The sequence below is a fragment of the Coffea eugenioides genome, chromosome 7 (genome assembly GCF_003713205.1).
Source record: "Coffea eugenioides isolate CCC68of chromosome 7, Ceug_1.0, whole genome shotgun sequence".
NCBI classification, from domain to species: domain Eukaryota; kingdom Viridiplantae; phylum Streptophyta; class Magnoliopsida; order Gentianales; family Rubiaceae; genus Coffea; species Coffea eugenioides.
The window spans coordinates 30,498,745-30,513,021 of NC_040041.1; the positions used below are offsets into that span (position 1 = coordinate 30,498,745).

The window sequence follows — 14,277 nt, forward strand, 5'->3', positions numbered from 1 at the left end:
AATCAGCTTTCTAAAGAACCCTAGAGGCGTTTGTCAGAGGCTAACATCTTGATACTAAACTATAACCTAGGAATCAAAAATCAAACACACTGCAGATCCTAACATGCTAATCATGCAACGTAACAACCAAAGATAACAGCTTTAGGCTAAAAATCATAACCAACAATATGCCTCCCATTGCCTTCCAACAAAATCCAGAGTTCCGAATACAAGCATGGAAAGGATAACGTTAACAGATGGAGAGAGTAATATACCTGGACAGCCGGAAAAAGGGATTAGATTGAAACGATCTTTAGCAAACACCTTTGCCTCTCCGCGATGATGGAAAACGGACGAGGGCCGTGGGTTTCTTCTTCCTCAGTCACTTTTCTTTTGCTCAGTTCCGTCTCTCTTCAACTCCCTCTCCCTTTTTCCAGATCCTTCTTCCCTCTTTGCTCACCAAGCTTTCGCCTCTTCTCTTGTTTCTACCTCTCTTTTTGTCCAGTCTTCCGCCGCCTGCTAAACCTCTAGAGCTCTCTGCTAAAACCTCTCCCCTTTTCTTAATCGGTCGCCAACCCCCCGACTCTCTCTCGGTTTCTCCCCAACTCAGCCGTCAAAACCCCCCCTTTTCATCAGCCGTTTCTTTTCCTTTTATATGGGAACCATAACCCCTAAACCCTCACCTCAAAGGTGAGGATGAAGGGTTGGTTTCTACCATATCCTCAGCCATCCGATCCATCAGAAAAATCTCCCATGAAAATGATATCATTTTTTTTCATGCTGCTGCATGCGCGGCTTCTCTCTCTCTCTCTTTTTTTTTCAATCACTCAATTAAGCAACAATAATACAAAATAACAATTTAAACAAAAACTTAAATAAAATGTACAAAACTAGTAACAAAAGATAAAACAAAACGCTAAGATTTTTCCTGTGTTTGATTAATGATTTTTCCTCTCTTTTTCTCTCTTGTTCCGATTAATAAATAGTAAAAGGAAATAAAACATATGTTTATGAATAATTTTCTCTTTTGACAAATTTTATGCTAAAAAGTCTTACAATAAAAAATAAACAGCTAAAGGGCAAAACGAATACAAAAAAAAAAACTAAAATAAAATAATAGATAATAATAATCTAAAATACTAAAAGTCTAAAACTAAAATCATGAAATTAACAAATAAAAATAGATAAGAATTATTACTAAAACAAAAATAAAAAAATAGAATGAAAAAATGTTTTAGAATTTGGTGTCTACACAAGCTTAATACAACCCAAAAGAACATGTACTACAACCATCCGTTATAATACAATTTAATGTCTTCAAATGAAAATAATCTAGTACTATTCACAAGCACTCTTGGTCTCGAACCCTGTTAGGGAAAACAAAAACGTGGAATGAGCTACACAGCCCAGTGAGGTTCCAAGACACTCTAGCAGTTCTAATAAATCAAGTAATTTGAGCTTAACACATGAAATAGATAACATCAGACAGTCAACATGAGCTTAAATCAAGGTTGGCCATTGGCACATTAACGTGAGATAGTTATCATTGTACGAGTAATCTGAGCATAACATAAGCATGGTTCAAGGTTTCACCTTGGCACATTAGCATGATACAGTTATCAGTATGCAAAAATAAACACACATTGAAGGATACGGTGTTCCAGTGGAACCATTTCAGTCAACTTCACCTTATAACTCCAGTGATCCCTTCGGTTGTCTGGCCATCACCTTATCTTTCCAATGGTAGTACTCGAGCATACCAAAACGGTGTCCCAGGATTCCAACCTACCCGACCGAGCCCAGTCCTGGCTCGAGTAGGTTAGTAACCAAGGGCAGGGCCCAGTTCAGCTTCGAGCTTACAACATGCACAAGTAATCAAGTAAATCGGTAAACGGTAAAATTTATCAATTTTGGTAGGTCGAGTGAGATGAAATACACACTCGCCGTAAAACTGTGGAAAAGTTCATGTGAACACGTAATTTACGGTAATCACATAATCAAGTAGTCAAGTAATCAAGTAAGCAGGTAATCAAGTAAATTGGTAAACGGTGAACGGTAAACGGTAAACGATAGATGGTAAATAATCTCGGTTAACGGTATGATTTATCATTTTAGTAGGTCGAGTGAGATGAAGTACACACTCGCCTTAAAACAGTGGAAAAGGTCATAGGAGCAATTATCGGTAACACTTAACAGTTAAACACATAATGACCATGGAGTAAACATGTCGTAAAACTATTCAAATAACGTACTCCTATATGGAACACTCACCTATTCAAAACAAGTGAGTAAAGAAAGTCATCAATGATCCACTTCGGGATTCTCTTTGAGACCTTCTTGATCGCCTGAAGAAAAGTGACCAATAATCACCCTCACAATTTTACAAATTCCTTATCAAACAAGAAAGAATGCATACTTGCTTTAGAATTCAAGTCAATGTCTTTATAAGGGTTTTATTTTATCGAAAGTGTGGATTTTAAAGTTACTGAGGAAACTCATATCCTCCACGAAATCGGGTTCAAAACGATAGATTAATATCAAGATAAGAAGTCAAGTTTCCAAAATTTCATTTTCTAAGAAATCGGCAAATTTCGGCTTTGTGCGTCAAACTTAGAAAAATCATATCTTGCTCCCAGTAGGTCAAACAATGGAAAGTCTTATAACATTGGAATCTTATTTCAAAGTACTAAAAGTTCCTAGAAGACACTTTTCTAATATTCAAATCGGAAAACAATCATTTTTCAGCTCAAAGAGGCTGATCTGAACAGGCAAGACAGTTTTAGTCATGTTTTTCGGCAAAAACTTTGGAAATTCAGCAAAATTCACAAGAAGTTAATTGGCCCCCGAAATTTGTACCTCAATTAGAATTCCAATCAAGGTTTAAAACACAATAAGCGGAACTAAAATCAAAGTTTTGAGTGTCAAAATATAGCAGCTCAAAATTGGTCGCAATTTATAAACTGTTCTGTCATTTTCCAGGTTTGAAAGGCTATCTTTGAAGTATAATTTGGCCATCGATTTGGCATTGGAAATACACCAAACTTGATAAACTAAGTCTTCCATGTGTGAACAACATTTCTATCAAGTTTCATGCAAAAACTCCCACGGGAAGGCAGTCATTAAAACAACTAAAGTTCAAGAAATGTTCCAAGGCTAATATGCCTTCTCACGTTTCCTTCATTTTTAAAAGCTTTGATTCACACCATCAACCTCAATTAATTCAAATGTTGTAACCAATGTTTCATAAACATCCAATAAACAATTTAGAGATAATTGACATCAAGGTTCCCAAATCAGATTTGACCATTTAGCCAAGAGCAAAGGAAAAGTTTTCCAGATTTGAAAAGCAACTTTGGGACATCGTTTGGGTATCAAAATGGTCTTAGAATAACACCAATTTTGGTACACCAAAACTTCCATATATGAACTATATCTCTACCAAATTTTACACAAAAAATCATGTGGAAAGGTAGTTAACAAAACAACTGAAGTTTGTGAAATTTTCAAAGCAAATCTGCCAACTCAAGCTTCTCTTTCCTTTTCAAACACTTTGTATCATGAAATCAGTCCAATTTGGTTCATTTGTGAAACCAGTGTTCTAGAAACATTTGACAAGTACTTGAGAAACAAGGAACATCAAGAATTTCGAAACAAAATCTCCCACATCAAGCTAAACCTGTCGGCCAGCATGAAGGAAGGGATTTTGTCAGATTTCCAGCTTTATCACATTTTCAAAATCAGGCCATAACTCACTCAATGCAAATTGGAATTGAGCATGGTTGGTGGCATTGGAAATTAAATTCAAAAGGCTACAATTTATCAGGAGAAATCGTTTTAAAATTCTGTCCACAACTAGCTCATAATTGAGCATCAATTCACAGCTCAAAACAGGGCTTCCAGTACAGACGAGAAACAGAACAGGCAACTTTACAAGGTTGGTACGGCTCACTTAGGTGGAATCAAGGCATGAATTTTATACCGTTGGAAAACTGAAAATGTCCAGTTTCTAGTGCCGCAAACGGCACTCGATTTCGAGTCAGAACAAAGAGTTGTAGCTGTTTGAAAATCACTGCCAGAGCAATACGGTACACAATTCCAGTTGTGGCAAAATTTTGAAATCTCAACATTCACTCATCCAAATCACGTAAATTTTTGAAGAAACTTTATACGCAACCTATATTACACATTTACATAAAAAAAAAGAAAGTCAACTGAACCACAAAAATTTCTAATTAAAGCCTCTGCACAAACAGGGCAGATTCGGCCCTTTCCTCTTTCAAGTTTCCTTTGATTTCTTTCCACTTCCTCAACTTAGATCCACTAGTTTAGCACTAAAACAATACATATAACATCTAAAATCATCATATCAGCCCATCAAGTCCAATGTGGGATTTCATAGAGCCCACTCACAAGATTTATAACCAAACAAAGTTACCCATAAGAAGCTGCAAGTTTCTAAGCTCAATCTAACTCATAAATAACAAGTTTCAAGGGTTAGATCATGTGATACCTTCTTAGATGCTAAAGGTCAGATTCTTGGCCATAAGAAAGCTCCAAGAAACCGTGGAAATGAAGCTCTTCTCCTTGCCTAAGTGAATCTCTAAGTGGTCTTGAGTTTAAGTTGCAAGTTTGGAGTGAAATGGATGGTTGGATTGGGAGAAATGAAGAAGAAAGTTTCTTGCTCCTTCTTGCTTGAGAGAGTCGGCTGTCTTGAGGGAGAAAGGAGAGAGAAATGGCTGGTGGAAAAGCTTCTTGAAGAAGCTTAAGTGTGTGGCCAAAAATGTTCCAAAAGTCAACCCTTCAATAGTGCGCGTTCGCGCGCGTTTCGTGCCCGATTCCTCTCGGGTTCGTTTCACTTGTGTGACAGCCCCACCTCCCCCTAAGGCGAACCAAAGGGTTCTGCGGGCCGTCTGTCCAACTCTCGCGGGGGCTCACTACAAAACTCAAGCATGAATATAATCGATGGTTCTTGAAAGCTCAAACGGAGTATATTATATCCACCAGTCCAACATACCAAAGTACAAGTCCCATACTTCATCTAAATTTTCATAATAATACTTAAGTACATTCCTTATGTTTGCAATTCAAATCATTCTTACAAAAGTGTAATCCCCAAAATATCATGAGATTTACATTCACTTCAACCAGAAGTATATCATACCATAAAGTTCACAAATCTTCAAAATAACTGTTACATTCCACAAAGAAAATCAATCACAACCCAGATAAAGGATAATCCACGGTACTCCAAATCCTTGTGCTTGAGTAACTATCCATCTCGAGCCCTGCATAGAACTAAAATATTTTTGGGGGTGAGCTAAAGCTCAATGAGGTTTCAAAAGGGAAAATCAAGTATTTATAAACCAGTGCGTAATTGCTACTTTGAAATCACGTGTAGTAGTAGTACTTTTGCTGGTAACTTTACTATGAGTACAACCCATATATCATTTAAAATCACTAACGTACATTTGGAATGAATGACCATATAAATATATTTTCATGAATTTTTAGTCAAACAAATAGTGGCTCGTCCGACTAGAAGAACATTACAAGGATTGCTTCGTCTCAGAGATTAATGTTCATGAGGAGTCTTACCCAAGAAATGTCAACTAGGAGAGCAATAACAGTACTAATAGTAAAGCAAACACAAAAGGATACCGTACTCGGTCCACTTCCCATCCTTATGACTTCCATCAGTAACTCCTTCGGTTGACTGGCCATCACCTTATGTGAGGACCCGAATTTTTTCTCACTTATAATTCTATTTTTATTGTTTAATTAATTATTTGCTCACCCGTTTTCTTCGAATATTATTTTCTAACCCCTTTAGACCTAATTACATAGATCTATAGCTTTGTTATATTTTTAAAGTGTCTCGTTTCAAAAATTAATTTTTGAAAGCCTGTTAAGTGAAAATAGTGCACGTGCATTTGGAACGATAACCGATTTGAGGATACACGGAGCTTGAAAAATTGGAGATACGTGCATTAGTCTTAAAATAGGTATTTTTATGATTAAGTGCTCAAGTGATAGTTAGTTGTACCATCGTTATAAGAATTTCTTAGAAATTTCGCTTTATCACGTTTAATTTGAAAATACGCGTTTTCACACGCGCGATTTAATTGAGAGACTTTAGACCATTATTTTGGGACAATTAAGAGTGAATAACAATAGTATGTATACAAGTGCATTAGAGGTTTAGTGCACTAGTGAAACAAACCCAAGAGGAAACGAGCACGAAACGCGCGCGTTCGCGCGCTATTGAAATGTTGACTTTTGGAACCAATTTTTGGCCACAAATTTCAAAGCTTCCCACGGAAGCTTATCATCAGCCACCATTCTTCTTTTCCTACTCAAACCAGCCGTGCAACACCAAGAGAAGGAGACCAAAGTTCCTTCTTCATTTTACCTCTCAAACTTACACCAAATCACTTGAAATTTCTACCACAAACTCACAACAACTTGGAGATTCACCTGGGCAAGGAGAGGAGCTTCATTTCCACGGTTTTCTTGGGCATTCATTGGACCGAAAATTCTGTCCTAGTTCATCAAGAGAGGTAATGGACGATCAACCCCTCGAATCTTAGTTTACGGAAGTTCTATTACACGTATATACTCATGCATGTTAGTGGGTAGCATTATTTTTGAGGAAATTTGGTTGTGTGGGCTCTATGAACTCCCACTTTTGATGGAAAGACTGATTTGATGTTGGATGATGAAATTAATGGTGGTTTAGCGCTTATATTAGTGGATTAATATTGTATTATTGGTAGAAAATCAAAAGAGGTGCTTGGAGCAAAAGTGACCATTTTACCCCTGCTTTGTCCGAGCCCTTTTGTGCAACATTTTGAGGTTGTAATGGCTTTTTTCTATTGTTTACATGTTATATTAAGTGTGTAGAAAGTTTCATTGAAAAATAACATGATTTGGTTGGTCAAATGAATTGATTTCCAAAGTTAGCAAAACTGGAAAATGATTCCCGTATTGCCCAGGCAGTCATTTTATATCGGCCATAACTCTTTGCTCCGATGTCGAAATCAAGTGTCGTTTGCGGCACTAGAAACTAGACAATCACAGATTTCCATTGGTATAAAATTCATGACCTGGTTCCACTCGAGTGAGCCAAACCATTTGTTTGAAAATTGCTGTCCTGTTTCATTGCTCTTCTGGAGGCAGGACATGAACTGTAACTTGATGCTCAAAAAAAGAGTTACTTATGAATAGATTTTGAAAATGGTTTCTTCTGAGAAATTCTAACCTAATGAAAGAGATTTTCAACGCCATCAACTGCACTCAATTCTGAGTTGAATTGAGTGAGTTGTGTCCATATTTCGAAACTGATGCAGTGAGTAAAAATCCTCTTTTTGGCTAGTAAAGGCCTAACCCTTGGTTGGGACTTGTTGTTTTGAAATTCTTGGTGTTAATCACCTACCAAATGTATATTGGATTCTTATTAGACCTGTTTATCACAAATGAGACATGTTTTAGACATTTTATTGGCTAAAGGTTTTAGAAAAAGAAAATTTGAAGTACAAGGCAGATTTGCCGTGGAAATTCTTGAAACTTTGATGGTTTTGTTAACAACTTGCCGAATGAATTTTCCTATGAAATTTGACAGAGGAATAGCCCTTATATGATAGTGTAATACTGCTAATTTTGGTGCCATTCCGAGTCTATTTCAATATCCAACTGAAGTCCCAAAGTTCATGTTTTAAATCTGGAAATTCTTGATCAAGGAGGAATTTTTAGCCAACTTTGAGCTGCTATATCTTGGCGCTCAAAACTTCGATTCTTGTTTCGTTTGTTTTGTTTTAAACTTTGAATGTATCTCTAATTTAGTTCCAAATTTCGGAGGCTATTTCGTATTGTGAGAATTTTACCGGATTTTCAAAGTTGGTCAAAAACCAACCCCGAAACTGTCTTAAGTGCCCAAAACAACAACTTTGAGCCTATTTTTGATTACCTTCCATTTGGAATCATGGAAAAGTATATTCTAAGAACTTTTAGTACTTTTGAAGAGGTTTCCAAAGGTATCAATTTTTCCAATTTTGGACCTATATAATGCAAGATATGATTTTTCTAAAATCGACACCCAAAACTGAAATTTGTCAATTTCTTAGAAAATAAGATTTTTGAAACTTGCCTTCTTTTCTCGATATCGATTGAACATTTTGAACTCGATTTCATGAAAAATGCTAGTCTTTCTCTTTAGACTTTAAAACTTCACTCTTGAGTCTCGATTATGGATAATTAAGACCCAATTCATGAATTCTCTTTAGATTGTACAACCATCTTTGATAAGTAGGGGTTCTAAGTGATAGTGTATAATAGTTGATGGTTAATTGCTCAGGCGCTCAAGGAGACCTTCAAGAGGAACTCGAAGTGGGCGTCCAAACGTTTGTTTGAGTACTTAATCACTTGTTTTGAATAGGTGAGTGTTCCATATAGGAATACGTAATTGGAATAAGTCTATGACATGCTTAACCCATGGTCATTAAGTGTTAAATGCTATATGTTAAGTATTTACCACATTCATGCATATTTGAATAAGGTATACTTGAATTACTCGGCATGAAATACCAGAAGTATTTATATTTGAACTATTCGATATGAAATGTTTAAAGAGCATATTTATGTGATTACTTGAAATACTAGATATGAAATGCTTGGAGAGTATATTTACATGATGTGTTTAAATGATTAATTATGCCATGACAGCATAAGTCGATTGGAGTGAATCTCCTCGACTCTTACATGGTAATAGTGGGACACGGCCAAAGGCGGCCTATTAAAATGATATATGTCTACCAATTAAGCGAAATTGCCACCGTTAACCGTTTACCGTTAACCATGTTTACTTACCGTTTTCTAATCTATTTGGTTACCTGCTTACTTGATTATCTGCTTACGTGATCACCAACTTACTTGATTACTTGACCACCTGATTACTTGATTATCATAAATGATATGCTCATATGAAGTGGGCCACTGTTTTAAGGTGAGTGTGTACTTTATCTCACTCGACCTACTAAAATGATAAATTTTACCATTCACCGATTTACTTGATTACTTGTGCATGTTGTAAGCTCTAAGCTGAACTTGGGCCCTGCCCTTGGTTACTGACCTACTCGAGCCAGGACTGGGCTCGGTCGGGTAGGTTGGAAGCCTGGGCCACCGTTTCGGTATACTCGAGTATTACCACTGGAGGGATAAGGCGATGGCCAGACAGTACCGTGGGGATCGGAAGTTATAAGGTGCAGTGTGAGATCCCGAAATTTATTGGGTTTTTCATGATCTTGTTTTAGAATTGAAGGTATTATGTTTACTTGTTACTTGTTTCTTAACGACTTGTTCTGATGAATTGTAGCCTTTTGAATCTAGTTTCCAACACCATAAACTATTCTCAATTTGAACTTGTATTGAGTGAGTGGTGGTCTGAGTTCGAAAGTGCAGCAAAGCTGCAAAAGTGGAAATCTTTCTTTTCTTGCTAGCCAAATGGTTTGGTTAGTTTTGGGATGTATTGTTTTGAAAATTTTGATGTCAAACACCCATCCATTGCTCATCAAATGTTTATAGACCCTTCGTTTCAAAGACGGAGTGGATTGGGGTTGGTTTTAGTGGACAAAACTTTTGGAAAAGAAGGAGAACTAAGGTTGGCAGACTTACTTTAAAAATTTTCCCAAACTTTGGTCATTTCATTAAATGATTTTCCATGGGATTTGTTACGTGAAATTGGATAGAGAAGTAGTTCTCATATGAAAGTTTAAGTGTACCAAATTTGGTGTAATTTCAATGCCATTTTGATATCCAAATGATGCCCCAAAGATTGCTTGGCAAATCTGGAACTTCACTGTTCTAGTGGTGAAATTTAACTAACTTTAGACTGTGACATCTTCTTACTAAAAACTCCAAATTTAGTTCCATTTATTGTGTTTGAAACCTTGTTTGGAACTCTTATTGTGTTACGAATTTCAAAGGCTAGTTCACTTTCTGTGAATTTTGCCGAATTTCCAAAGATTGCCGAAAAACAAGACTGAATCTGCCTCGCTTGCTCATATCAGCCACTTTGGGGGGAAAAAACGAATGCCTTCAGTTTAGAATCTTGGAAAAATGTCTTCTAGGAAATTTTAGTACTTTGAACCTAGTTTCCAACGGTGTAAAGTTTTCCATTTTTAGACGTGCCAAACTCAAGATTCGATTTTCCAAAGATCATCATGCAAAGCTGAAATTTCCCAATTTCTTATGAAATGAGTTTTTAAGAACTCGTTACTCTTTCTTTTACACTCAATTTCATGGATGTACTTGGATGTACTATTTTAAATAACTTCGATGTACCCTATATTAGTGTTGGATCAACCTTTATAGAAATGAAAACTAGAATGAGAAATTAGTAGGAATATAACATGAGAATATAGAAGTGAGGGGTAATTGTTAGAATAACTCTTGACCAACCTTGACCAAGACTAGAGTTATGTCTATCCAGTTGAAGTTTCATGCAGCTTTATTCCTCATTCTTTTTCTCTTGCTTTGGTCGGTTCTAGAGAGAGGGGAGGTGAGAGATATTTCTTCTTCATTTTTCCAGCCAAGAGAGTAGGAAAAGTCAAGGAAAGCTGCAGGAATTTTTTTCCCTTGTCCTACTCCAATTTCCCAACCGTGAGAGATATACTTCTCCATTGCCTCCATTTTTGACCAAGTCCAAGTAGCATGCAAGTTGACTAAGCCAAATTTACCTCCTCTTGTTTCTTTTCTTCAGCTCAACCATCGAGAGAAAGAAAAACAATGACAAACAAGACTGGTCACTTGTTTTGTCTCACTTTAGCCGAGAGAGAGTTGAGAGAGTTGAGAGGAAAAATTTGTGCCATGCTTCAACCTTCCAGCCGAGAGGAGCTTGAGAGAGGAATAAAGAAATTTCTCTTGTTTTGCTTCCACTTCAGCCAAGAGGAACCATAGAGAGAACACTTAAAGGAAGCTTGTGTCTTACTTCCATTTCCAGCTTGCTTGATCGGGTAGAAGGACCAAAACAGGGGAGTTAACTTCTAGCTTGTGTCAAAGGTAACATGACTTGGAATTTCAATTTCTTTCACATACTTTAGAGGGCTTTTGATGTATGTTTGGTTGAGGTTGGATTGAGGTAGAAACAGGTTGTAGAGACTTGCTTTATTGCTGGAAATTTTCCAGCTTGGATTGAACTAGGAATAACCATTTGTTTTCTAGATTTTGGCTCTTGTTTTGCTGCAAGTTACTAGGGAATCCTTGAATCCCTTTTGATAGATGAAGCTTGGTGTAAATATAGCATCCACGTGAGCTAGTGGTTGCTAAAATGAAATTTCCAGATTTGACCGAGGGAGAAACATGAGCTCAATTTACAGCTTTTCTTGTGAAATTTTGAGGAGTTTCCACTAGGAAGTTTTGCTATAAATGTTATATTTCTTGTTTCGTATGATATATAGCATGTTGTCTTTGATCTTGGTAGAAAATTTCTGGCTTACATGTGAGATTGGCAGCAATAAAGTTGAGTAACTCTTGTGAAAGCTTGAAATTGTCCGAAATGGGAGAGAGGAAGAGTTGAGCTTCACCTTTGGTTTTTTGTTGAAATTTGATGCTTAAATTATGTTAAAGTTGCTGATATGATTGTCATACTTAAGTGTATGAGTGGTTTGAATAAAATTTTTGTGGTTTTAAAAGAGAAAAGGAGTTTTTCACAAGTGAAAAATGAATTTCCAGATTTTCGGCTTTCACTGACCAGTCTCAGTAAAATGCTTGTATCTTGATGTAGAAAAATCCGATTGAGGTGCCGTCAGTGGCATCGGAAACTAGACTCATGGACCTTCGTTCTGTAAAAATTTAATATTTTTCCTCCTGGTGCACTACTGTCCGTGATTCCTCAAAGTAGGCTGTCCTGCTTGAATGTCCTGTTTTTGCAGGAAAATGAATTTGTAACTTAGATGATGAATCTGCCCTGTTTTTGCACTGCATGGTTGTCCATGGTAAAGGCCGAACCAGGTCCTGCTCAGAACATGAATTGTAGATACTTGAGTTAAATATATGCCTGCAAAATTTCAGCCCAAACGGAGAAACGTAGCCTGTGAAAAGACTGAAATACCCCTGCTGCCCTGTTTCTATCCGAACATGCTAATCAGCTTCTGTAATTGGTTGTTTTGACCAGGAATACTATTGATTTGGTTGTCTATGTCTTCTTAAGACTTATAGCCTTGTATCTTAGCTTTCAAATGGCTTTGGAATCACTTGAATTGGAGTTGTATATGCTAAGATATGACTGAATGAATCAGGACTGCCACAGTAAACTTCGAATTGGAAAATCTGAGGTTGTTTTGGTAAATTTGACCTAGAAACATTGTAAACTGGACTGAGTAGCCTTCATCAAAGTTGTATCCCTCTGTCTTAGCTTCGCAACGGTATAAATTACACCCCAATCCGATAATCGTAGCGCCGGTTGTGTCCAATACGCTAAATGACATCAAATCTGTTTTTGGGTTTTAGTGTTTAACTTTCATTTCCGGACTTTCCCTAGCTTACTTTGGTACTTATACATTCTAATGGAGTCTTATTTTTGGTAGTATGTGGATATGGTTTATGACTCGTAAGCGAGTCTCATTGTGCTTGTTTGAATGTTTTAGGGCGTGACGGTGGTCCGAAACGCTCGTCGGGTGGACAAGTGTGAAAATTCTCTTTGCTTACTTGGTGAGTGTACTACTCACATGATTGATACTTCTTGGCTTTGTTGTACTTGAGATACATGATTGGAATGTTTGTGTTTACTGATGATACTGGTTGAGACGAGGGTGTACTTTACCACTCTCGCACTCTATGGTTTAATTGATTGTTCACTGTATCACTTGAATTGACTTGATTATACTTGAACTGTGTCGTTTGGACGTGTCTCCAACGACTTATACTGTTATCACTGAGCTCAACCCCATTGGTGGTCAATTGAATCGAGCCAGCAAGGGATTGGTCGAGAAAATTGATAAACCATGGGGACTGTTATAAGGAATCATTGAGTATGAGACTCTTGGTTCCGGTATACTCGAGTTTTACCATTTATTGAACTGTTTGGAGTTCGGGCCCGGTAGGGGTATGTGAGGTGGAAGGAAATGGGAGTAAAGTGGGGTCTATGGAATTGGTTACTTTTAAACATTGACGGAGCGTCAATGAGGTGAGATCAAGTATGCCAAAAGTGGAAAAGGGCTCTTGAGAGCCGACCGTATCCTTTTACAAATCTTCTTGGAATGTGATGTTTGTTGTGCTTACTTGATGAACTTATTTGAATAGTGTATCTCTGTGATTTTGAACCCCTTGAATGCCTGAGTGATAGTACCTCATTGGGTGAAAGCTCACTCCATTAAATTTTATTTTCCTTACAGGGAACAACTTTTGAAGACTGTGATATTTTGATGTACGAGTTGAGCTAGTTTTAATACATATTCTGTGTAAAGCTCCTCGATGCTTGGAAACTCTGAATGTACTTGGATCCAAATATTTTTCTTTTATTTGTAAATTACAAATATATATGTATAAAACTATTTACCCTGTTCATGTATCCTATTTGGTTTGGAAATGTCTTCCCGAGTTATATGGCTATATCTGTATTCGATTGGCTTCTGGTTGGATGGTGACGTGGCAACCACTATTCATTATGGTTTCGATTTTCGTTTTGCCATTTGGCGACTTTGAATCGTTTGAGTGCGCTATTACCTTCCTGAACATTTTCGATTTCATTTAACTGCTCGTTAATCCTGGCGAGAGTTGGGCAGGCAGTCCGCTAACCCCTTTGGTACGCCTTAGGGGAAGGTAGGGCTGTCACATGCAGATGACCGAAATGGTTCCACCGGAACACCGTATCCTTCAATGTGTGTTTATTTTGCATAATGATAACCGTTTCATACAAATGTGCGTACCTGTGATATGCTCAAATTACTTATACAATGATTATTGTCTCATGTTAATATGCCAATGTATAATCTTGAACCATACATATGATATGCTCAATTACTTGATTTATTAGAACTGCTAGAGTGTCTTGGAACCTCACTGGGCTGTGTAGCTCATCCCACGTTTTGGGTTTCTTTAACAGGGTTCGAGACCAAGAGTGCTCGTGAATTGTACTAGATTGCCTTCTTTTGAAAATTTAAAGTTGTATTACAGCAGATGGCTATAGTAAATATTTTTTTGGATTGTATTAAGCTTGAGGGCTGATTAATTGTAAGTGTGAGATATTTTGGAGTACTTTAATTATGTATTAAAGTCATTTGAAGTATTCCGAGTTTTTGAATTGTG

General features: G+C 37.1%; 1 long non-coding RNA gene across 1 annotated transcript; it reads left to right on the forward strand.

Moving 5' to 3' along the window:
- The first annotated feature begins 10,819 nt into the window (after window positions 1-10,819).
- LOC113778717 lies at window positions 10,820-13,465 on the forward strand. The gene is made up of 3 exons (XR_003469311.1): window positions 10,820-11,031; window positions 12,618-12,681; window positions 13,365-13,465. It is a non-coding gene; the product is annotated as an uncharacterized LOC113778717 (long non-coding RNA).
- Window positions 13,466-14,277: the final 812 nt, after the last annotated feature.